This window comes from Ixodes scapularis, unplaced genomic scaffold, assembly GCF_016920785.2.
Source record: "Ixodes scapularis isolate PalLabHiFi unplaced genomic scaffold, ASM1692078v2 PGA_scaffold2__306_contigs__length_199485367, whole genome shotgun sequence".
Taxonomy (NCBI): domain Eukaryota; kingdom Metazoa; phylum Arthropoda; class Arachnida; order Ixodida; family Ixodidae; genus Ixodes; species Ixodes scapularis.
In genome coordinates this window covers 155,025,451-155,049,894 of record NW_024609857.1, presented here as the reverse complement: position 1 = coordinate 155,049,894, position 24,444 = coordinate 155,025,451, and the positions used below count along the sequence as shown (strand labels likewise).

Here is a 24,444-nt window from a genome sequence, read left to right as displayed (position 1 = left end):
CTAAAATCATGCAAAATAACGGAACACTAATGTGCCATTTGTCCGGGTCGCTCATGCTGCACCGCACGGTCTTCTGTTAATATTCATGAGGCATGCATCGGCTCAAACTAGCATCTTTGTCTTCACACTGTACCCACGTCGCCCGAGATGCATTTCTGCAGAGTAACATTGAATTAAAAAAGAAACAGTGATTAACTTGTCCGACACATATATGATCAGATAAATACATTAAGCAGAGCGTACCGTTGTTATTAAAACTGAGGCGTACGCACGTCGGACAAAGGTATATTAGTGTTCTAACACAGAAGCTTAATGCAACATAAACAAGCGTCGACAATATGGTCTCTTCGATAAACTGGCCTTCGACGAGTTGCCCTCTGTCGATTTCGCGTATTCGACGAATTGAACATCGACGTGCGTTCCACACTGAGAATGACGTGTACGCAGGTTTCCTCTGCTGATCTTGTCTATAATAATTTATTTAAGTGGCACCCTAAAACGCAATCTCTCTAAAGAGAAATATATATTTAGAGCTTACATGAAAGACAATGATAATGAAAGTTGGGAAATAGAACCAGCCTTAGCAATAAATTCAAGTCATCGCCGTCCGATAGGCACGGCAATTAGGTAGTTACCCTTCCTCTCAGCGACGTCAAAATAAACCGGTCTCAGATTTCAGAGTTTGAGGGTAAAGTAAATGTCGTCCAACTTAATTCACGGTTCGACTTATCTTGAAAATACTTAACATGGTCAAAGCTAGTTGCAGGAGTCCTTAGCTTCGGAAGCCGCTTCCAACGTAGAAGCTAGTCCGCTGAACCGGAGCTTTGCCTTTCGGAGAAGGAGGCCTCAATTTTGCTCCAGGTGTGCGCGTGTGCCCTCCGAAATGGCCGCCGCGCAAAGGTCATTCTTGGAATCCATGGTAAACGGAGGGCAGTTCCGCTGACCGCCGTAGAGCCTGTCAGGCTCAAATGTCGCTACCAATGATATGGGTTAACGGAACGTAGCTACGGCCGGAAGTTTTGAAAGGACTCATGCTCGGTGAATCATCGCCTTTTTTATTTCAATGCTTGAAGCCAGTGTTTACCAGACGCCTGCAAGTGCATTTGCGTCGTGATCGTTAACTAGAATAGCTCTGAAAGGCAGGAAGCATAAGCTATAGAAATTAAAGCGAGAGTGCGCGCGAGCTTGATTAGGAAAAACATATTAAACTAAGTCATTGTGTAAAGCTATAGTACTCGATTTCCGTATCGCTATCCACTGGATCAAATGGCTTTCGTTGATGTTTTTGGACGACTAGAAATAAAAGAAAAATATCGAGAAAAAAAAACTTATTTGCCATTTCCCAAAAAACAAACAGGTTCCCGATCGCGACTCTTGAGTTCTGCCGTCGGCGTATTTCTTAAACGTACAAACACGAAAATCAGCACCAATGGTGAATTATATTGCGTTCACTTTCCCAAAGGACACACTCGAAATGCTGATCACTGCCATCAACGAAGAAATTATACCGAATAACAAGATCCACATTATCTTTAAACTCAAAAATGAAGCCTGCCATGCGATACCGAACATGACATTTCACATGATGACAACACGTTCGATGCCACATTGCAGACTTCATTTAGGGGCCCGAATATAATCTTGATCTCAACATACTTCAGTACTTTTAGTTGAACCTAGAGTCACTGGCTCTTTGAGTGTGATGTGCGGAAAAGCGAACCCATACGCATTTTGAAGTAAGAAAAAAAAAATATTTTCACCAGCGTAGCCCAGGCAACTCGCAAGAAGTGGGAAAGCGTCTAAGGAAACCGGCCTATACGCCATGCAAGTTTACCTTCTCCTCGCGTACCTCGTGCGTTTGTTTATCCTCCGGATGGGCCTACATGTTTTTGTTTCCCCCCTACTCCAGCCAATGACGGCGTGAGCTTGGCTGCCTCGTTATCACGCGCTCCCCGGGCGTTCCCCATGTTGCCTTTTCAGTGGCTGGCCCCTTCTTGCCTTTCGATGCTCCAGAGACGCATTTTGGTACGCTTGCCAGTTTCTTCATGATTAAGACCTCAGCCAACGGTTGAATCAGATAACCAAAGCGATAAGTGTAAGAAACGCTGTTCATTATTAAACCGGAAATACGTGCAGAGGCAGTGCTCGTGACTTTGGTGCACGGGCACACGCGTGGTGCAAGCGCACGCACGTCTGCGCTTGCAGCGCGTTTGCGAGTAAAAGTGGCAGTGCTGCAATTGACATACTTAGTAGCTTATTTTAAGATTACGCGTGCTAACACCTCTGCAAAACTATTTACTTGTACGAATACTTGCGCACGCAAAGCCTTTAGGAGAGCTACGCCCTCACAGCCGTAACTCTAACCCTGTTCGATATTGAGATCTGGAACAGATGTCATTTTGCCTCTTTACGAGGACATCTGGTAAAACTTTCTAGTTTATGTGCACATTGTCATGTGTATTTAGTTTTTTATTTTAAATTTGCCTTGAGAAACGAGTAGTGGATCCTGCAAGACTTTCTCATAAGTCGGAATTACACTGCTTATACTTCATACAAAAGACAGTGTGGCAGACATCAGTCACCGCGATATTCGGGGTTCGAATATCGAGTGCCAAGTTTCTCCTTGAACTCGTTGCCATGCGGCATTCGAAGCACGACTCTCGTGGTAACTTGTGTTCGAATCTGACCAGACTGTATTTTGTATAATGTATGAGTAGAGTAAAGCAGGCTTTAGGTATGGTGGAAGCTGGGGTACTCATACTTTAACCATTCACGTGAAGTATGTATCAAGACTAAACAAACACCGGTGTACAGCTATACTGAAGTGTTTCAGTGTCCTTTCTCGCATGTAAATTACGTGTATGTACGGTATTTTGGGAAAGATTGGCATCGATGTCCACGCGCCTGGATTTAATCCAGCTAGTAAAGTAGCATATGTTTCACAGCCTTAGATTGTATGGCGCGTCGATTGTTTGAAAATGAAAGATGTGTAACCATTGTGTGAAAATAAAGTGCTGTGTATAATATTGAATAAATTAAAATAAACAAATTAAAAGAAAGAAGGATCGGTAGGTGAGTGGGCTAGCGCACACCAGCTCAAGGCACACAGAGCGAAAGCTCGCGCTGCAGAAACCAGGATCCTGGGCTCAATCCCCGGCCCTGCCCGTTTCGATCTGGATGAGCATCGTACCGGCGTGCGGTCGTGTATCACTACTGCGGGGTGCACGTTAAAGACACCAGGTTAGCGGTCATACCGCTAACCTACGGTCTTTAAATTGCGCATCTACAGTTGAGACACCAGGCGCCCACTGAGGCTGGCTAACTTCCGGCTGTTTAAACATCGACACAACCTTTTTTTTTCTTTTTTTCGCGTGGATGTCGTCATAGCAGCTACGAGAGAACTAAATCTATGAGCTGTTTACAAAGAAACTGCTTTTTTATTATGGTTATGTTTTATTACTACCAAATTTCATGCACGTATTACGCAAATTGTCGAATGCCAAAATAAAATGTTGACTAAAAAGTATAAGTTGAAAAAGTAAGGTAAGCATGACGTTTGACTCTATCGATGTCTCCACTTAAAGATGGTATTTCGAAATAATTTATTGGCACAGTAAAAAAAAAAAAAAGCGACTACTGAAGGAAAACTGTCCATGCACAATGGTAGAGACGAGATCGTCAGTCAACCTCCTTTTTGTTAAAACTCACTTTAACGTCACCTCGCCTGCACAGCTGCTGCCTCGTTGATATTTCTTTTTTTTTTCTTCTTTCCCTCGTTTGTTTTCGTAGATTCCCTGGCCTGCGTTGGTAGCTGGCAGTGAATTCTGGAGAAAATCTCACCGGTAAAAAGATCACCGGAAACAAGCTTACCGTAGAAAAGCTCGCCCACTTTTGTGCGGGTCCGGAGAAAAGCTCGCCAGTCTTTTGACAAACCCCGAAAAAATCTTACCTCAATTTAAGCTTCCATGTGAAGTGACCGATGTAATTTTATAGTAGTAGTGCAACCAAGGTTATAGGTGCCTCTCAAGCAGACAATATAACAATGCGCGACACGGTTAGCGCGAACGCGAGTACGGTTTTTGAATTTCACTAAGACAAGGTGTTGACCAGCATCAAACTTGTACCGCATAAGTTGATGCCCCGAATTAGCACCTCTCACCGCACTAGTACTTTCCATGGCACCCTTTCAGTTCTAAAAAATGTCGAAAAAGCGAATCGCTTGTTTATGTTGACAACGCCACATAGAGTACACATATCAAAGCAGGGAACTCTGCTGCAGCCCTCCTTCCATTTTCATGTCGACCTTTTTCGCGGGATTGCTGCTATATTTTATTCTGGCGTAGCCGGAATGAGGGAAATATGAACTTTATTGTTTACTGATCGGTAGAGGGAGCAATGGAATGCACTGATTCTTAAAACAAATGGTGAAATGTGAAGATTTGGTAATACGGTGTCGATATACTACGTGGAAGTCATTATAGATAAATGTATCCAGAAACTACACAAGCTGCAGCTCTGTACGCTGTCCCACGGTTATCATTTCATTGGCGTTCTATTTGAAGTCTTTATTTTCGTCGTGATTTTCTTTTTAAATAAGTGTTGCAAGACCTTTTTGTCTATAAAAATATTGCTGCCAATGAAGTACAGACGGATGGCGTGCTCAGTCGTAAGGCATGGCAGCATATTTCACTTGAGTGAATCCATTTCACTAGACTGAACGTTCGATTCTAGATTCCTATGTGAGCGTTTCTCCGCATCCGTCAAAAGGCAGCTGATCTCTTCTCCTGTGAGCTTATTTCCGGTTAACTTTTCTCTGGTGAGCTTTTCTCCGCCGCTCGTTGGAAGAAATCTTGAAACGTGCCAAGGTCGTTGGCAGTAATAGGTGTTGCCCTAAGGTCGATTGACCTCACGTTCTTTGTGTTTTAATAATTTTCATTTCACGCACTGCAAGCCGAGTTCAGCGTTTCTTCCTCCGCAGGATTTGGAAGTCGAAAGAAGGGGTTTTAATGATCGCCTTATAGAGATGCTGCACTTAGGCTTTTTCGCAACCGCGGTAACTGGGGCCATTTTCGCTGGCTCCAGGAATGCAGCATCCCACCAGACAATAGAGACGAGGCAATGACCTCTGCGGGCACGACACGCGCTTCGTCCCTCCAATGTATCCCAAGGGCATACGACGGCGCCATTCCTTCAACATGGCCAGGGCCGGCCCGACAAAGAGACGGGCACAATGGATGTTTGCACGGAGCACAGCCGCGTCTCCTCGCCTTTGGCAGAGATGCTGTCCAGTTACCTGGACGAGCGTCGTCTGCAGCAGGCGAGACTGTGAGTCCCAGACGCATCGCAGCCTCTCCGAACCGCCGTCTTAAGGCTGGGCGCAAATATTTGGCGCGGACCCAGACGCTGACCGGTCCAGGAGCGGCGGCGGTTAAGCGGCGCGAACGAGGCTTAACTCCGTGGTCGGGGAACGAGCGCACCTGCCCAGCTCAGAGCCGACCAAGAGCGGAGGTCTTCGGTCCCCTTCCCGCTTACACCTGCGGAGGTCCGAGCGTCCCGTCTAAGGCGGATCGTCAAAGGCCCTGAGGACTCTTGTGGGAAAACACAAAATGTTGTTTTGGCCAATGGTGTGAGACTATAGTTGAGGCGGTATGGCATAACTAGAAGGAATAATCTACGAAAGGAAGTGGAAGACAGAGCTGACTGTGTCGCAGTCTAGAATAAAAAGACAACTAGAAAGGAGGGAAAGCCATGGAGTGAGAGATAAATTGTTTCTTGAAAAGCAACGGACACACAATCGCAGCCCCCACATTGTGGATGAGGGTTAGCTCTTGATAGACTCAAAGTGTCGTTACGTTACTGCAATTAGTGCCATAAGATGAGCTTGAATTACTGGAGAATTTAGAATAATATAAAATTGACTGCCACAGCATAGTCAATGTAATGATTTAAATAATTGAGTGCTTCTGCTTATTTACAAACTCCGTGTAAGTTCATACCGCGGCGAGTATCATTAAGTGAAGGGCTGCAGAGTACGCATGAGTAATCTGGGAGTACTCTTAGCAGTTATCACGTGTAACCATATAGGCCGCTGATATTCAGCGTAAGATATGTGCCAGTCGTGTAGTGCACTTACTAAACGAAGCACATATAGCAATTCACAAGACTCCTTGTTGTGGACGAGCGCGAAAGCTGCCTGGACAAAGTTAACCCATGGGTCTGCTAAACTTCAAGGAACTGGCCTGTTGTGGCAACGAGCCTACATGACTCTCAACCTTTTCACGTCTATGGGCCGCATTAATAAAAATTATCGGTGTCGTAAATTTTCCGGTTTTAAATATAAGGGACAATATATGGTGGAAGCGTTTCACAGATGGAATGACTTCAAACGCGCGAGGGAGTGCATGGTGCGGCAATATCGGCTGGAACAGCGACGTTTAGGCAGGAGTAGTAACGTCCCCATGCTGAGAGAACCGGGGGTTGGAATAGACTGTCAGGTTTTCTGTCAACGTAGTTTGACTACAAGCTTCATGGCCTAGAATTCTGGAGGGATCTTATGCGGCATTTTCCCTCCTTCGGCTGCACTCACCCGCACTCGGCTGTATCGGGTCACACTGCCGGCCACTGCAGATCCACATACAAATGGAATGGACTATAAGGCTGGAACACTGGTGCGAAAAACCAGTTGAAAATCTTTTGAAATTCAAAATACAGGAAAAACGTGTCATTATTTTCGAGACAGAAATATATTTACTACTTACACCATGCAAATTGAGATCATGGTTTCTTTAAGAACAGTTGAGATGCCTTTGGCTTAAATACCCACTCATAGAACGCTAATAGAATAAGTGGAAATATTTCCCCGTGTTTAAAAGGTTGTGTTGGTTTTTCGCGCACGAGTTTCAGCCTTAACACCTATTTTGTTCCATCCTGACCACAATAGGCTGAAAACGCCTTTTCAGGCGCATTTAAAAGGCATATGTTTCTATGCCCCAACCAACAACCTAAAATTAAAAAAAAAAGTAAAAAAAGACTGCTAATGCAGCATTAGAAAAAACTGATTTGGTCTTAAAATATTACTACCAGTCATCCCTGGAAGCGTCCTAATTGGGCCCCCACTCCATCTACTCGAATTATACCTTTGTCTTGTTGTAATTGTACACCTTCGAATCCAAGAAAAAGAACAAATGTCTCCTTTTCGCCGTCGAACAGGCACGTCTCACGCGAGAGACAAGCCCGGCGCGCGCAATGAGGAGATGAAATTAAAGCGAGAAAGGGTTAGTGCGAGCGGGAGAGTTAACCGAGAACGGAGTAGGACGGCACCCCTACACGTCCCAGCTGTCGAGTCGAGTGGCACGGATCTTTCCCCATCCAGGTCGGTTTCTTCGCCATCCCCTGTGTACACGGTGAACACCGCAATCCCATCACCCCCAAGCTGACATTGTGGTGTAAGGTACAACAAGCTCGTTGGAGCAGTCGTACGTCTGTACCTTTCTCCACGTGATCGCGCTGCCGCCCGTATACCCACCGCGGAGAGCGGGGGTCGGGCGACGAAAGGAAGGCGGTCGATTGGTTCGGGGAGTGCGTAGCTCCCACCGCGCTGTCAGCTCAAAGGGACGAACGGAACGTACGATCTGGCCGCGCTGGGTTCCGCTCGGCACATAAATCAGCCGAGCCGTCGGCGCCCGTCCGAGGGGAGCACGTCTCGGAAGCGAGGCCGAAGAAGACTGTGGGGGGGAGTTCGGATTCCAGATATCTTAAGCAGCGGTGCTTTCGCATAAAAACAAAAATGGTCTAGGTTAAAGAAACTTGTCGTGTGTGCGCGCAGAGCTGAGCGTACCAATGGTGACGTTAAGCAGCAACCGCACTGCTCATAAAAAGGACGCGCTGTCCATTGCAGACATGCTGATAGAATTACACGCCTCCACCGTGTTCCACGCATATTTGCGTCGCGTCTGCAGAGCGTTTTTGTACGGCCAATGCATGCAAAAGGGAAAAACGCCCCAAAAGTGTTTGCAGACTGTGTTTTGCTGAATGTATTAGCGACGGGACCGCGGCTTTAGGCTTCCTCGGCGATAATTGTTTCGTAATTTTCTCACGAGCACATCTTTTGTTGCACCGAGGTCTACCAGATCGCGCACCCGGCGAAGGAAACGACACTTTTCCTTCACTCTAAGAAAAAAGTGCCTGACGCGCATTAAACCTTCTCATCTTATTTAATCGCCCTTCGTGTCTCTCAGCGCGGTCCGGATCCCCATGTGGCAGGTTCGAATCCCGGCCGAGGTGCTCGCAATCTGACGGAGGCTTATTGCGGAGAAGGCGCCGTGTAACCGAGCTTTTGGTTGCACGTCAACAGATCCCCAGGTGGTTGAAATTAATCCTCAGTCCTCCGCTGGGGCATGCCAGATGCCCGTCGTTGGTTTGGCACGTAAAACCCCCAAGTTTGACTTGACTTGACTTGTCAGCGCGGTATTAACAGTATACGATCAGGTTTGTTGTCATTCCTTGGGATCGTTCTATTTTTTCGCCTCGATTAGCTGTCTGCCAGCTCTGCGAGAAAGTGAACTCACTGACGTTTTGAGAGCTTTGGACTGTACAAGTTGCCCGTGCGGGGAAAGCCTAAACTGTGAGCATGCGCTCCGCGTGATGCCGGCGCCCGGGTTCTTTGTGAACTATAAAAGAAAAAGTGATCACAGTCAAGATAGAGCCAGGCGGGTCCATCCTTCCGAGGGTGCGCGCTTAAGGATCTGATATCGCGACAGTATAGTCAGTTGCAATCACTAGCCGAGCATTAAGGATTAGTCAATGCGAGGAGTGATTGTGCGCACAACACCAGCATGTCGCGCGGTCGTTCTCATGAGCCAGGTTATTGATCTGACCCGAGTGAATTTGATGTTAATGGAGAAGTGGCGTCTAGATTGTAGAAAGAATAAACGTGTAAGATGAGGACCACACAACATCTTTCAACTAGCAACGAACATATATAGGAATTCCAAAAGCGAGCAGCCGATCAATTAGGCAGGAAAATGGGGGCAACTAAAAAGAGAGAAGGGAGGGGAATATGGGATAAGATGAAAGGTAGTGTCTGGTAGACAAATTCATCTCTGATTCGAGAAATTCAACTTCAGTCTTCGTCAGAAACAGGGAGATATTGTAAACGTTGCTGTTTGCGATGTTCATGGAGAATCACTATAATCTCCCTAACATGTCTGCTGTTATTCCCCCTTCCCCCCCCCCCCCCCCCCCCTTTCCGCCAAGATTGTTGTCTCTTCAAAACGAGGCCTGCGGTCTGTGCAGGAACGGGCGTGCATGGCTATGGGATGGAATAAGGTGAGGCCTCGGAAACTTCAGTGTAATGTAATGTTCCCAGAGTTGAAATGGTTGAAAAATCGAAATGATGAAACCTTGTAATCACAAATTACAAAAAAAAAAAACTGAGAAGTTCCACCGATTAAACCTACATAAATAAACATAGTGCAGAATTACATATGAAAATACAGTACTGAGTTTTCATTACAGAATAGACGGCACTGATATCAAAGAATCATCCGAAGTTAAATATATCGATGTAACCTGTACGACCCGTTTGAACTAGAACACGCGTATTACCAACGTTTGTTTAACGGCAAACCGAGCGTTGTGGTCACAAAGACAAAAGTTGTCATTGGCATCCCAGGGAAAACTCTCTGCATTCATATAAAACTTTATATAGTCAGGGCATTTTAGGAGTACGCCTGCGTAGCTTGGGATTCATCTATACACAAATATATTGACGAACTAGAGAACATTCAATTGGCAGCGCGATTTATCGGTAATATGTACCGACGCCTAGATAGCGCATTGGAACTGTTAATTTTATTGAATGGAGTCAAGGATATCCCACCGAAAAGAGCAGACGAGTTTTCATGCCAGTAATAATTACTTAAGTTTGGACCCATGACCTTGACGGAAAACGGTCTTACGTATAAACGAGCGTTTTAATCATGACAGGCTGTTGGAGCCCTACCAAAGGACGAACAGAGTTCCTCAGCTTTATTTTAATAAAAAAAATTAGAATATAATGAAAGACCCCATTAAAAGACACTTCATAGCCCAACACCTACTAATGCATATTATGCAAGGTTGAGATAATTTTCAGTTATTATTCTGAATACTGTATGTGTTCACAGGTGATGGTGTTTCAGGGTTTGTGTTTTGTAGCCACTCCTGCTGGGTCCCTGACGGGGTCTGTACTATTGCGAAACAAAAAGTATATACAACAAACTTTCTTAGCTAATTTGACAGAGCAGTGACCTTCCTAATACTATTTTATATCGTACGAAGAGAGACGACAGTAATGCTTATCTGTTATTATTCATAGTTGTACATGTGTACACAGTCGGATGATGTTATTAATCTATTCATCTTTGAACCAAGTTCAACCACTGACTGAGACGTTTATTCTCCAAATATAAATTATGATATTCATTTACCACTTAAAACTGGAACAATTCCCAAATAAAAACTCTCCGAATGCGGAAAGGCAGGCATGCTCATATCTTTAAGTAAGTCAATTATTATTTGCGGACGAGCAGCGAAAGAGTAAGACACAGGTGGAACGAGGGACGACGTACACTATCTCTCAACTAGCAACTGTAAAAAACAAGAGAAATAGACATGGATATGGGGCAAGAAAAAATATATATATCATAAAAATTAAAAAAAATAGACGTGACTGGCAAAACTACATTACTTTTCAAAATTATGACCAAACGACTATGTCAGTTACGGAGACAGGAACGCAATCTAATCTCGAGTTTAAACGAGCGGCGGAGCAGAAACATTGCTGTCGGCTTTGTTCATGGTGAATGATTCTATAATCGCTCTGTCGAATCTGCTGTGGTTCCCTCGTACGATGCTGGTTCGCTCAAAAGATGCAATGCAACGAATACACGAACGGAAATGAACGACGATGAGGTGATACGAGTCAGCTGAGGCCCGTGAACATTCCAAATGATGTTCCCGAAGTCGGTGATTGACGCACATTCCCGTTTGGCCAATATATTGGTCCCCGCAACCTAATCAAAAGAAAAAAAAAAAAGCTTTCTTTTGTTCGCATCGGACGAATTTGTTTGCGTGATAGACAGCGCATTGCTGCAGATTCTCGACATTGTTGACTCTATCACAGAGCTGTTTTAAACGCATTTTGCAAGAAAACACAACGTTTGTATTTTACCGGGTACCAATAGTCTTCAAACGCTGCAATGTATACTTTTACATTTTGAGGATATCCTCTCTTCTCTTTCCTTGCCCCATTTCCATGTCTCTTTCTTTTCTTTAGTGTTGGGTTGCGATTCTAAAAGTGTTCGCTGTGGCTTTGTTGTACTGTTGCTAGTTGATAGAAAGTGTACGTCATCCCTCGTCCCACCTGTGTCTTATTCTCTTGATGTTCCTCGACTCGACCAACACGCTCGTCAGTTCACATACTCCTTTTATCACATTTATTTTGTGCATAGCGGGTTCTGAAAATGCCTTATCTTAATATATATTTGATGGCGCTTCGCCATTGCTTAGTTGAAGTACTCTTCGTGTCATGGTGTTAGCTTAAAAAAATATCAATAATTTTTGCGTGTTTTCTACGCGTCACGTATGACGTTACTGTAAGCGCAATGGTGAAAATCTGAACTGCACTCTAAAAACGCCCGTGTGTCTACTTTCCCGCACAACATTCGGAGAGCCAATCACCGCAACTTGTAGAGGCAGCTCAGCGAATGACGATGCCGAAACATATGTTTAGACCAAAAAACGCAATCTGTGTTGTGACATTAAGCAATGCGAGAGTGACGTTTTACATTGCTTAATGTCACAACTCAGACTGCATTTTTTGGTCTAAACATATGTTTCGGCATCGTCATTCGCTGAGCTGCCTACGTAAGTTGCGGTGATTGGCTCTACAAGTGTTGTGCGGGAAAGCAGACGCACGGGCGTTTTTTAGAGTGTACACTCTCAGAAATTCAGAAATGCTTCCGCCTCTACTTACCAGCAAAATACTCAAAGAGCCAATCTCTGCGATCTACGAAATCAGCTCAGGGAATGATGAGGCAGAACATCTGTTTAGACCTAAAAATAAAGTCTGCGGTGTGGGAATTCCGCAATGCAAAGCATCATCCTTGCGTTGAGTAATGCCACAGCGCAGACTTAATTTTGAGATCTGAACAGATTTTCTGCCTCATAATTCGCTGAGCTGATTTCGTAGATCGCAGAGATGGGCTCTTTGAGTATTTTGCCGGTAAATAGACGCGCAGGTATTTCTTAGAGTGAACAGTGCTGTAAGTTGTGCGAAAGTCGCAACACACAAATGCATTACTTCACTCGCCTCCTTAAGCACGCATACGACAGTGCATCATGCATGATTTGCAAATCACTTCCATTTTCTCGGCATCATGAGGGCCAGAGTGCGAGAGATTGACAAGAGGCCTTGCGTATAAATAAAGCAGTCTAGAGAAGAAATGAAACGACACAATATGAGAGCCGCTGGTGAGATCGCCATACTCTCTTTACTAAGAATTCGCGAGCCTGCAAAAACTGCAAATAAGATAAACGCAGGGACAAAATGTCAACATTTTCAGACACTGTGAGGTCATGTAGCATAAATAAGCTCGTCCGATGTGTAACGTCGCGAGGTATGTGTCTCCCTTGCTCGTTGAACAATTAAAGGCCGGTTCACACATGCAGCGAAGCGCTAATGTAGCGCTTCTCACGTGTCGTCTGCTACTTATTGTCTGCCATGAACAACAGTATTGACGGTGCAACACAAAGCTGGTGAACACTCCCGTCAGCACGCGCTTAGCGCGAGGTCAGCGCTACGCTTGTAGCGCTCCGCTACATGTATGAACAGGCCTTAATTCACCATGTGCAGGCACGGGCATTGTCATCTGTCGGTTCGTACAGTCGTGAGTAATGCTAGGCTCGATAACACGCCAACAATTGAGCACATCTAAAATTTTGACGAGGCACCGCTTGTTCACTTCGTATGTCGCATGATGGTCAAGAGCGATCGAGGTACTACTGAAAGGCGAAGAATAACGTCGCTATCTTTGTGGAATTACACAATCACAAACACCGCGCGACACCTCACAGATTTCCGCGCTGGCGTGTAACTGTATATAACATTTTTAGGGTACTAATTATTAGACTGAGTGCCTTGTTTTTAACAATTGGCTTTTAGGGAAAAGAATATGGTTAAACGAGCCTTGTCTCGCCGTATTTCATGGCTGTGAAGGACTGGCAGAATGTTTGTTTTCCCGAGAAACTGTTGTTCCCGTGGTGGCCACCAGCGGGCGTCACTCTTTGACCTCCACTTCAGTAGTGACGTCTCGTTTGTTTTCGTTTAGTTTTGACACTTGGAGTTAAGGCAACAATATTCAAAGATCTTTACATTTTTTTTATATTTTTCAATAATAATAATGCTTGGCACAGGCCGTATCCCTCGTAGCAATTCACGCATTGAGCTCGCGAAGCCGCGCGGGAAGCTTTAGCCAAATTGTTATTGCCGCCAGGCAGGATCGAGTCGATATTTGGTGTTATTTCAGCGTTTTGCACAACTGCGTCAGGTTAAAACTTAAACCTTAAAAACACTTTTTTTTTTTTGACCACTGAAAGGCGAATGATGATCTGATCCACACCCCCATATAAGCTGAATACGTGCACGTTGTATTTTATTTTATATTAGAATACAAAAAAAAAATGTATCACACACGGAAGAGACAGACTTGTAAAACAAATACACTGACGAGGAAAATAAAACCAACACAGCAACACACTCCTGTCTAGCTCCCGCTGAGCCTGACATTGAAGCTCGCCCGATGAACGCGCTTCCATGCCAGGATACAGCTCGCTACTGACTGAACGCCGACCCAGCTGCATTCTTGAAGCTCCCGCAAAACGCGGGCGGATGGATGAACCGGGAAGAAAACAAAAAGGGCGGAAAAGTAATGCAATGAATCTGAAACGATGCGTCTCTTTAAAACGGCTCTTCCCCGCGACTTCGCTCCGCACAGAGCGGATTAAGCGGGATCCATGCCCCGAAACCATCACACACAGAGGCGACGCGACGGAATCCCCCCGCAGTTAGCGCCCCCACGCGGCCGACGAGTGTTACTCGTAACTCACGATATACTCCGCTTCAGCTTGCGATGGACCGCAGAGGACGCCACGAGCCGTCCGAATCAATCGAATGCAGCGTCTGTCTCACGTGGTCTCCAGCAGCGGCAACATAGGGGGCTCGATCACGTGACAGGTTCACCGCGCCGGACTGTGCGCCCTCCGCGGTCGAGCGCTCAAAGTGGAGCGGGCCGTGGTGTTTGGGCTGTTCCCCCCCGGGGAGGCCCTAAATGATACTCGTGCTCTCTGTCGTCGGTTCCGTTGTGTGTGTGCCGCCGTTAAGCCTCGAGGCCCCCGTAAACATCACTGACTGTCCGTCGGGCTCCCCCTCTTGCCCGGGTGCAGAGGCGCGAGCTGATCTCGGGGTGGAAAGGATGATCACTCCCCGTTTGTCTTTGTGCCGGGATTTGTTAAAGTGTCCAAGGTAGAAATAGGCCTAACAAGCAGAAAAGAGAGCAGTATTTATTGCCTATTAGTGCCCGTTGATACAAGGGTGTTTGTTTTCGACTCACACTGTTTTCTTTAGAAAGGGTGACCATTACGTTGATCACGTCTTCACTGCGTGTTTACGTGGCTCGGCGTATATTAGGTGGGGCTATAACTATCGCGATCACTCGGCTGAAGAAATAAAATATGTTAAATAATCTGATTTTTACATTTGACGGATTTTGGGGCAATCGCAGTTTTAAAGGTTGTTCTCATTGGTGTCTAAACTAATTGAAGCAATTTGCGAAGAGGCTACGGTATATGAATCTCAAAATGTATCTCGTGTTTGTCGTTTGATTCCAAAATCGGAAGCAGAGAACGTGCCCGCGGTCATGCGTAACGGATTGTTCTGCCACCACCACGCTGCCTGGAACCCGTCTTCAACTGGCGTGTTTAAAGCGCCCTGTTCCGCTCATGCACGATTTGACGTGCTTGTGTTATTCATAAATTAGTGGGTAAACGTTCACCATGCTTTCAAGAAGAAACAGGCTCTTCTTATTGAGCCTAAAGTGACAATATGTACTATAGATAAACGCTCTGTGAAAACGGTGATCGGGTCAGAAAGAGATTGTCTACTTGCCACCCAATGCCATGGATCCAGCGTGCGACATGTAAAGTGCGTGAAACGGGGCCCCGCCAAAAATTTACGAGTGCTCAGTCGTGGGCATGTTATCGAGTGAAGCCTTGCTCCGGACTATGCGAACCCACGGCTGACAATGCCCGTGCCATCGTACACGTGCTTAAATCGTCGGCGCGGCAGAGCTGCCCGCACACGGTGAATCGTTCTCTGAGCAAGGGAGACACACATCACGTCTTGTTGCACATCGGGCATGCTTCCATTCTGCTACGTGAACTCCAAAGTGTCGGAAAATATTGACATTTGGGGTGACCAGATCAGCTACTTGATCCATTGTATTATGCCGTTTCAGTTGTTCTCGAGATTGTTCTTTCCTAGATTGTTCACAAGGCCTCTTTTAAATCTCTCACACGGTAACAGGCTGTAGTTGAGCCCTTGTTGGTGAATAATACTATAAAAGGCCAGCTGAACTCACACAGTCTGTCCATCATAATGGGGGGGGGGGGGGGGGGGGGGGAAGGGGAAGGGGAGGGGGGATGGAAAGGATTTAAGCGCGCAACCTTATACACTGCCATATGTGTACAGCATTTCTGTGTCTTACCATTCAGAATAAAGTAAACGACACCACATATTTACTGAGCGACTGACAACTAATAATACATATCACCAGCGGTGGACAAAAAAAAAAGCTGCACGCTTGTTATTAGTGAAGTTGCAGCTTTTTAAATACTATGTACACGAGAAAACATGTTGAATACTTTAAGCTTTCAGCGGATACTGGTCCGCACATTTAAAAGGTCGTATTCAGCCACATGTTCTCCGAGCAATCCGTCCCGTCATTCGCCGGCAGTCAACGAACATACTCCCCCAATGCCTTAAAGTTTGTGGTCCTCTTCTGAGATGAACGTGAACATTTACCTGCCTTGCTTTTTCTCGGCTTACTTTTGGCACCTCTGTTTGTCTTCACCCGCTCGCTTTGCGACGAATAAAATATTCGCATTACTTTCTTTCTTTTTTATATACGCGTATTTCGTAACAAGACACACGACACGGAGGCGGTTGCAAACACTTTGCTTTTCGAAATGCCTTCATAGCTTAATTAGGGATTCAATCGCGTTTGCGTTTCATCGACACGTCTGCATACTCTCCCAATAGTAAGGTGAACGCACACGGCACAGGTGAAAACATATTTGAAGTTGAGACATTATTCCATAAAAAAATTCAATAAAAATTCTGAATGTTTTTATTAAATATGAACAAATTTGACCTCTTTTATAATTTACCGCGATAGTAACAAACCCTCACAGTTACGGCAAAGATATTTCATCGCACGCAGAAGTTAAACTTTAGAAATGCCGCCTGCTAATATTTTTTTCTTAGTTTTTTTTTACGAAGGACGTACATTACACTCAGAATTCTTTGTTTTCTGGAAAAATCCGCTATTTTATCATATTTACTCTCCGAACAGGTCTTTTCTTTTTTTATCGGGCAACATTATATTTTTCATTGAATTCCTAGTTTTAATTCCACAATTTTCCAAATTATTTCCCTCAGAAAATATTTTGTAGGGGAATACGGTTGGTAAAGAACACGGGCGCTAGCTGCACAACTTGGAAACGAACCTTGATTTTGTTGGCTTCAGTGAACTGCAGTGGCAGAGATCGAGCCCCAAAATATCACTTTTCTGTGCATTGTAAATTATCCATTGCCCCTCTGCTCTCTTCGTTTCAATCCTCGCGAAGACAAAAGGGGAAGGATGCGAAACTACTCTCAAAACTTCGTTTAAAACTTGCAGGGTGTCGAACCGGTCATTATTTTGGTTCGGTTCAGGTTCGGGTTCAGTACATTGTCATTTGTTCCGGTTCGGTTCCGGTTTAGGGTAGCGCACACAATATTACTCCGGTTACCGGTTTTAATAAGCGCGAACCGGTTCGAACCTAACTCGACCTTTGAATATTGACCGAGCACTTCCTGCAGTCTTTTCAGAGCACGAGGTACTTTGCAATATACCCATCCCAATACTACTTTCTCTTCAGGCAGATATGAAAACTCTGCACGCGCAAAAGGCACCATTGATATGGCAAGGCTATTACTTGCATATTTCTGTTCTTAAGTGAACTATATATAAGCGATCGGCTTTCCATTTTTATGGTGTCTTTTGCACACGCAGCTGTGCATAATTTCAAACTCTGCGAGAAGAAGGCGTACTTTCGGAATGGGTCTATAGACGCTTTACACACGCGCCAAATTACAGCCGCCATTACTGACCTTCTCTTGTCTTACCGAGATGCCGAGCAACTGAAACGGTAATTGACGATCTTCTACAAAGGCCGATGGTTTAGGAAAGGACACAGTTGAATCTAATGTGGCAATAACCTGGCCTGCTATGGTAACGATGAAGTGAAATAAACGGAATAAGAGGAAACAAAAACTGAAGGTCAGTTATGGCGGCGTCCATGCACAGCTGCTGCAAAGCGTCTATAGGGAGTATTCAGTGGCGGCCCTAGCTGTGTGTGCGAATGCTGAGCGCGTGCTGACGGTGAGCTGCCACAGTTCTTTTTCAGCCTGCATTCCGCACCATCAAGAGTGTCGGTCTTAGCAGCCTATTGATGTGAGCTCGTTCTGAGCATGCGCTCTTAACAGCACCCACAAATATGGCGTCAAGTGAATACTCCCTATAGACCTTTCCAAAAAAAGCTTCTGGCCCGCGTGTTATCCTTATACTCCGTTTCACCTTATGTTGTACCGCAGACAAGGCTAGAAGCGCGAGCTCATAGCGTTGGGAGCTACTCTTAACGCACGAGAGCTTGTGCCGCCGAGATCTGCCCCAGAGCAAGGAGCTCGCGCTTGTAGCCTTTCCTGCGGTACATCATAAGGTGAAACGGAGTATAGTGTTCGGGCGTATAGCGCGTGCTTTGCTCGCTTTCCGAAGCGACAAACACGCACGTGTTGGGCTGGGATTTTGTAGGGTGCCTCAGTGACCTTCTGTATAGAGTGATGCCACCCTTTGTAGTACCCGATGCCGACAGCACGCGCTCACGGGGAAAATACAAAGAAATCGACGAAAACAAAATGTCACCATAGCACAGTCAGCGCCACAGACGCGTGCAGAGACACGCTCTTTCACGCGCTTCTGAAGGAAAAATAAATGTAAAAGTGAGAACAAAATGGCCAGATGCCTCCACCCTAAGCAAAGCGCACATGAAGGCACCCTAGAATTTTGTAGACAGTAAAAAGATATCTAGCTAAATTGCTTGCCCTCCATATGTTTTGGTTAATTTGGCTCTGCTCACACGTGTTTTTTTTTTTTTTTTTGTAAGGTAACACTCCGAGCGAGTTGAAGAAGGAATTGTATTTTTATTGAAATGTACCTCAGGCGACCCTACAAACTATACTGCCAATGCAGGGCACACTTGTCCGCCCTTCCTCCAGGGTGTCGCTGGACTCAAGCGGAAGGTCACGTGGTGCGCTCTCGGTGCTCGATTGACTAAATGGCTCAGCGACTGCATTTACGGTCAATCTTGAGGTTAAACCTTCGCGGACGCGTAGGCCCCCGTCGTGCCTACAGTGGCGCAATCCGCTCCGACACTTGCACATTTCGTAGCCAAGCGGCCAAGCGGTGCTTCGAAATAGCCACCGCCGCTCCCGCGACGCCAGGGTCAATCCAAGAAACAAAGGAAAGTTGAAGCTCTCCAGACGATGATGTATTTTGTATTACGTATGCAATGAAAACAAAATGCAAAAATATCTCACAGTATTTAGGATTACTCTTGGCAACATAAGAAAAATATACGCCCGCAACTTTTCCAATTTGGACGAATTATTGACACCAATTGGCCCCTTAACCGTTTTCATTGAACCGGTAACCGCCACATAAGATTATGGTTTCGTTCCGGTTCGGGTTCAATATGAACCGTTCGATTTCGGTTTTGGTTTTGTTCTGGTTCGGTCAAAAATAAAGGTTTTGATCCGGTTTTCGGTTCGGGTTCGAGTTCGGTTCGACACCCTGTTTAAAAGAGAACGGCAGATTTTTCGTTTTCGTCCAACTGAAGTGATACTCTTGTGCATTGCAAATGTACGCTGTGATGTTGAGGGAGCGTTCCCTCAATGCAGATTTCTCCAAAGACCGGACGGGACTAGGATAGACACACACATACATAAATTTAGCGCATGCAGTAGATTATGTAAGCAACATCGATTATGAAAAATCGAAAAGCCCGTCAGCTCTTATACCACGTTCCCATGCTATGTTGTGTATCTTATTAATTCAATTGTAAAAAAAAAAGCTTTACATAGGTTGAAACCGATAAATGCTCTTTATTGTTAATTATATTTCTATATTTCTAAATACAACCTGAAAAACCCTAATTGCAGAATATATATATATTTTTAAACCCGATTTCTCCGTGATTACCAGCCTGGAACAAAGTGCCCAATTTTTCATCACCAATTGTTCAAAAATATAAAACCAGAAAACGAAGGACCAGGGTGTTTTGGGGCTTCTACATTTGTTTTAAGAAAGTCGTAAAATCTACACTAATGTGTTCTGTGCAGGTGAGTTATACGGCCAAAAGGAGCTAATATCGGGTGATAATCGTCACGAGAAGTCGAATAATTAGCTAGAATTTGTTAATTAGCAGTTTAATTTCTGAAAATAAATAGGATTTCAAATTGAATCTTGATGAGCGTCGTCGAAAATCGCTAAATTAGTACATTTTAGAAGGAGTTGGTCTTCGTATGACGCGTGGTGGTGCCGTAAAGTTACCACTCGTGTAACAGGCGCAAGGCTGCCGACGCGAAAACGCGGATGATAACACCATCTTTTCATCCGCGTTTTTGAACTGCCAGCCTTGAGCCCGTTGGACGAGTGGTAAGATTAGCGCGTCACCCCGCTTCCCACTCGCTCCTAACCTTTTCATGCACTTTCTACTGATTGAATCGTTTTTGATGACACTCATCAAGTTTTTTCTTAATTTTAACCATGCGTTTATTTTCATTACTTAAAAAGTTAATGCCTTATCGTGGTTATTAGCCTCCTATATTATGTACCCCTGACCGTATAGCTCGCCTGTATAGACCGCACTAGTGTAGCTTTCACGGCTATATATTTTGTTTTTAATCTGTAAAGACTAAAAAAAAAAAAAAACGCCTTTTATTTTTCCTCACATATACGCGAAAAAACAGGACAGATATCCGTAGAACCAGTTCCCGAATCTTTTCAAAGAGCTGCCTTTCAATATCGCGTGACTTATTCCAGAAATACGGAATACTCTCAGGGTGACTTCGTAGGAAAACGGCTGTTTGTGTAGCTCTTTGCACCATTGCGTTGAAGAGAGGTAAACGACGCTTTCACGATGACAACTTGGAAGCAAACCTCCGATTAAAGTTGAATTAAAACTTTGAATTGCGCTAGTGAGTTTATTGTGATCTAGAGGACTTAAAAGCGCAAAAAACACGGAACGTGTCTCTTCTTCGTCCGTGTTATTTGGTATTTAATTTCGTTATCAACAACCGGAAAAGAGAACCCTCACTTTCAAGGTATATAGCCACCGTTCCTCCGTGGCAATAGAATTTCTTCAAAACACAGCCCAGGCACTGACATAACTTTCACTTACGTACCTCAGTGCACGCACGTCTTAAACAAATTAAGAGTTCGAAGTTATTTATTACTTCCATTTCCCAATTATCTAGCCGGTGAGCTAATACATTTTAATAAATTCAGTGGACAGATAATTCATACCTTGCATTTCTTTCCGCGGTATACATTTTTGGACACATTTTATTCGTAGAGAAACGGGATGAAATCGTAAGAAAATCTCAAGGGTGAAACCAAGTTCCAGCAAATAAATACTTGGACCAAAGCTGAAATTTGCGCCTATTAAAATAAAATGAGAACATATAGGCCGAGCAGTTACGCTAATGATAAAAAAAAAAAAAAACGAGGAACTGGCGCTAACTTTCGTAGTGATGGCGATTACAACGTAGATGTTTAAACTATACGCTTTATTTAGTTAAAGTAATTGTCTTTTGTGCATGTTTAGACATGCTTAAGTTAGTGAGACTCAATGGGCGTCTAGTGTCTCAGATTTAAATGAGAAATTTAGCCACTGCAGTGCCACCGATATATAGCCTGGAGACTTCAACGCGCACCACGCAGTAGCGATACACGACCTCAGAATGCTCATTTAGATCAAAACGGGCAAGGAAGGGGATTAAATCCAGGATCCCTGGGTTCTGAAGTTCGAGTTTTCGCTCCACGTGCTCTATGCGCGATTACTTTTAATTTTATAAGCAATTTATATTTTTCCGGCAACAACAAACAAAGCTTTTCCGCCTAAAGGTCTGTGCCTTTGATAGCCCCAGCAGCGCACACTAGTGGGAGAATGCAAGTGTTTGTGCATTTCACAAACGAGAGGCCCTTAATTCTTTTTATTCAGACCGTTCAAACCTAACCGCGTTTGATTACAATTACAGTCTAGACCCCCTTCCGTTTCAAAGTGCGAGCATTAGTATAATTTCTTTGGTTTCTGCATTTAAAAATTATCTCAGCGTCGCATTTTTTTTTTTTTTTTTTGTGACGTTGGAGTTGGAGTAATTGCATAGTGCCTAGTACGAAAGTCCAACTTTCGTTCTTGATAATATTTCTAACCTGTCTTTTTTTACCTCCCCAGCATCTGTCATCTGCTTGAATGGCATGGCGCTAAAGAAGCACGTATTCATAGTTTGCTTGCTGCAGTGCACAGCGAAAATAACTTCCACTATTGTTGCGTTCATTTATGCGAGGAATGCTCTTATACCTTCGTCGAATGTGATTTTGGGAGTTGACGCATTCATGGCACGCCGATGAAATGTTCAAGCTGTAATGTTGACGAGGGAAACTTCGATGCTTAGCAGCCAAGCTTTTTTTCGAATACAAGTATTTCAATCTCCATTAGATTATCACAATAACACCGTGTAAGCAGGGGTTTCGATAAACTGTATCGCTTTTTCCTACCAAACGCCATTTTGTCGGAAGTCCATTTGAAACATGAGAAAAACAGGAAAGGCTCCGCCAGCCTAATTGTTCAGATAGAAACGATTTCACTAAACCAAAAAATAAAAATATGGCCATCCTTCAGACGTCCCAGAAGAGAAGGAACGTCCCTCATATGACTTTTCTTTCAAAGATTGGCGTCCTAAACAAGTTAAGCTCAACCACCCAAGTGTTCTGTGAAGCGAAACGTTGTTTTTGCGGAGAACTTGTCCTGCAGTTCCTATGTTGCAGCGGGCTGTTATAGTTGAACAATCTTGTGAACGTCGGGGGTAGCCTTCTGTGGCCTTTTCGCGCTGTTCAAAGCACGTGATGTTGCAATTAGGGGTCGCGTTAGAATACACTGCGCTACTTCTGAACTAGGAGCAAAGTTTCGAGCGGTAGTAAAGGTTTTTTGTCCGAAAAATGCTAATTTCGATATTAAAAAAAAAAATAATAAAAAATGCAAAAGGTGCGAAATTTTAGAATTTTATCTGAATTGCTTTAAGTCTTCATCGTTTTCTTTTTTTTTTTCTGCTTGCCTTTCTTCGTTATAAATCACTTTATGATTTTCGCGTCCGCTCGATTCAGATCGTAACAGAGCACAAAGAGCCGCATCGCATCATTATTTTCTAACACCTTCTCCCCTCTCAGCATGAACAATCCGCGCAATAAATGTAGCCCTTCAAAGCACCGGCAAAATGCGCCCCGCGATGCTATATCACTCTCAAAACTCCCGTGCGCCTACTTCCCTACAAAGGACGTGGGAAGAGCCGATTGCTGCAGTGTATACAAAGAGAGCTCGGCAAATAACAAAACTGCGTTCCAAAGTTAAAAAAAAGAAGAAAAAAAAAAAACCTGCGCTTTGAGGCTGTGAACAAGTTTGGTTTCACGCGCTTACTTCAAGATCAATACCACAGTGCAGGTTATTCTTTTAGGTTTTAAAGATATCTTCAAACACGCGATTTGCCGAGCTTCCTTTGTGGTAAGTGGCTCTCCCAAGTACCTTGCGGGAAAGCACTCAATGTCTTCACCGACAGCTTAAAGAAGCGCGGGACGTGACTCGCTACGCTCACGCTTCTCCATCGTGATTTGTTCTTGGGCGTTCTGATCGGCTAATGGCGCAATCTGATTGGCTGCGGAGCGGTAATAAGCTACTTCGCCACGCCCGTCGTTTCTTCGGCTGTCAGTGGTCGTGTGGAAGGCAGCCGAGGCAGCTGACTCACCTTAGGAGCGTTCAAGTGTCCAGTCGGAGGAGGTCAGGTCCCGGGCCCGGGGCATTGTGCGCGTCGGGGTCATCCGGTGCCGTGGACGCTGGCAGGGGCCGCCTGGGCCAGGGAGCTCGTCGGAGAGCCGCAGGGGCTCGCCTGGCGCTCACCTGCGCCCCCATGGCAGACTTCCGGCCGTCCCGGCAGCGGACGCACCCCCCCGTCGGGGCTTCCGCAGAGGGGGGCCACGTTCGCCTTTTCATTGGTCGGGCCAGGACAGGTTTGGAAGGGGGGCGGTGCCACCGATGGAAACGCCCCCGGAGACCGCCCTGCACTCTTTGGGGCACTCCTGCCGGGAGGATGCGGAGGAGGCTCTGCTCCGGAGAGGAGTGCGCAACGGGGAAGAGGAAAGCTCTTGCGGGGCAGGCTGCCCAACGTCTGCCTGTTTTCCTCCGACCGCATTAGATGCGTCGCTTCGTCTCTAGATGACTGTACTCAGCTGATGCCGGTTTTGTTTTTATGGCTCCACGTAGACTTCAGCTGGTCATATAAGGAACGACACTTCGCTTCACTTTAAAGGGCGATGCGACATTTTTTTTTTTTTTTTGCCGTCCTTGAATACTGTTTACAATTATTCCTTGACAGTCATAACCTGAAACACGAATTAATATTTTTTTTCTCCAAGCAGTGACAATCGCAGTAAAAAAAAGAAAAAAAAAATCTAGAGAAACGAGCAACGTTTACCCCTTCAACTCGCAGGCAGAATAAGCGTCCGAGTCTCTGGAGCCGATTATATCCTGCCAATGTTTGCCATAGTCACGTGCTGCAGTTGGCAGATCACAAGGGACACGCTCTGAGTTCCACACATTGTTAAAGAGGCACTGAAATCATTTTTGAAAAGGGTCGTTTTTTTTATTTTATATTGTTTAAAAGGTGTTAATTCCCGCAAATAACAAGTACTACATTACAAAACCGCCTATTTATCTCAGGGTAAGAGAAAAACATGTAGACTCTTTTTTTCTCGC

General features: G+C 44.9%; 1 protein-coding gene across 2 annotated transcripts in view; it reads right to left on the bottom strand.

Annotated features, from left to right (window-relative positions):
• Positions 1-23,604, bottom strand: part of LOC8039240 (single-minded homolog 2) — a 135,643-nt gene extending 112,039 nt beyond the window's left edge. Inside the window, exon 1 of one of the 2 annotated variants that reach the window (XM_042292073.1) lies at positions 23,438-23,604. The gene's annotated coding sequence lies outside the window, so the exon portion shown is untranslated. The remainder of the gene's footprint in view (positions 1-23,437) is intronic. The other variant, XM_042292074.1, reaches the window with a different exon arrangement.
• Between the last annotated feature and the right edge of the window lie 840 nt (positions 23,605-24,444).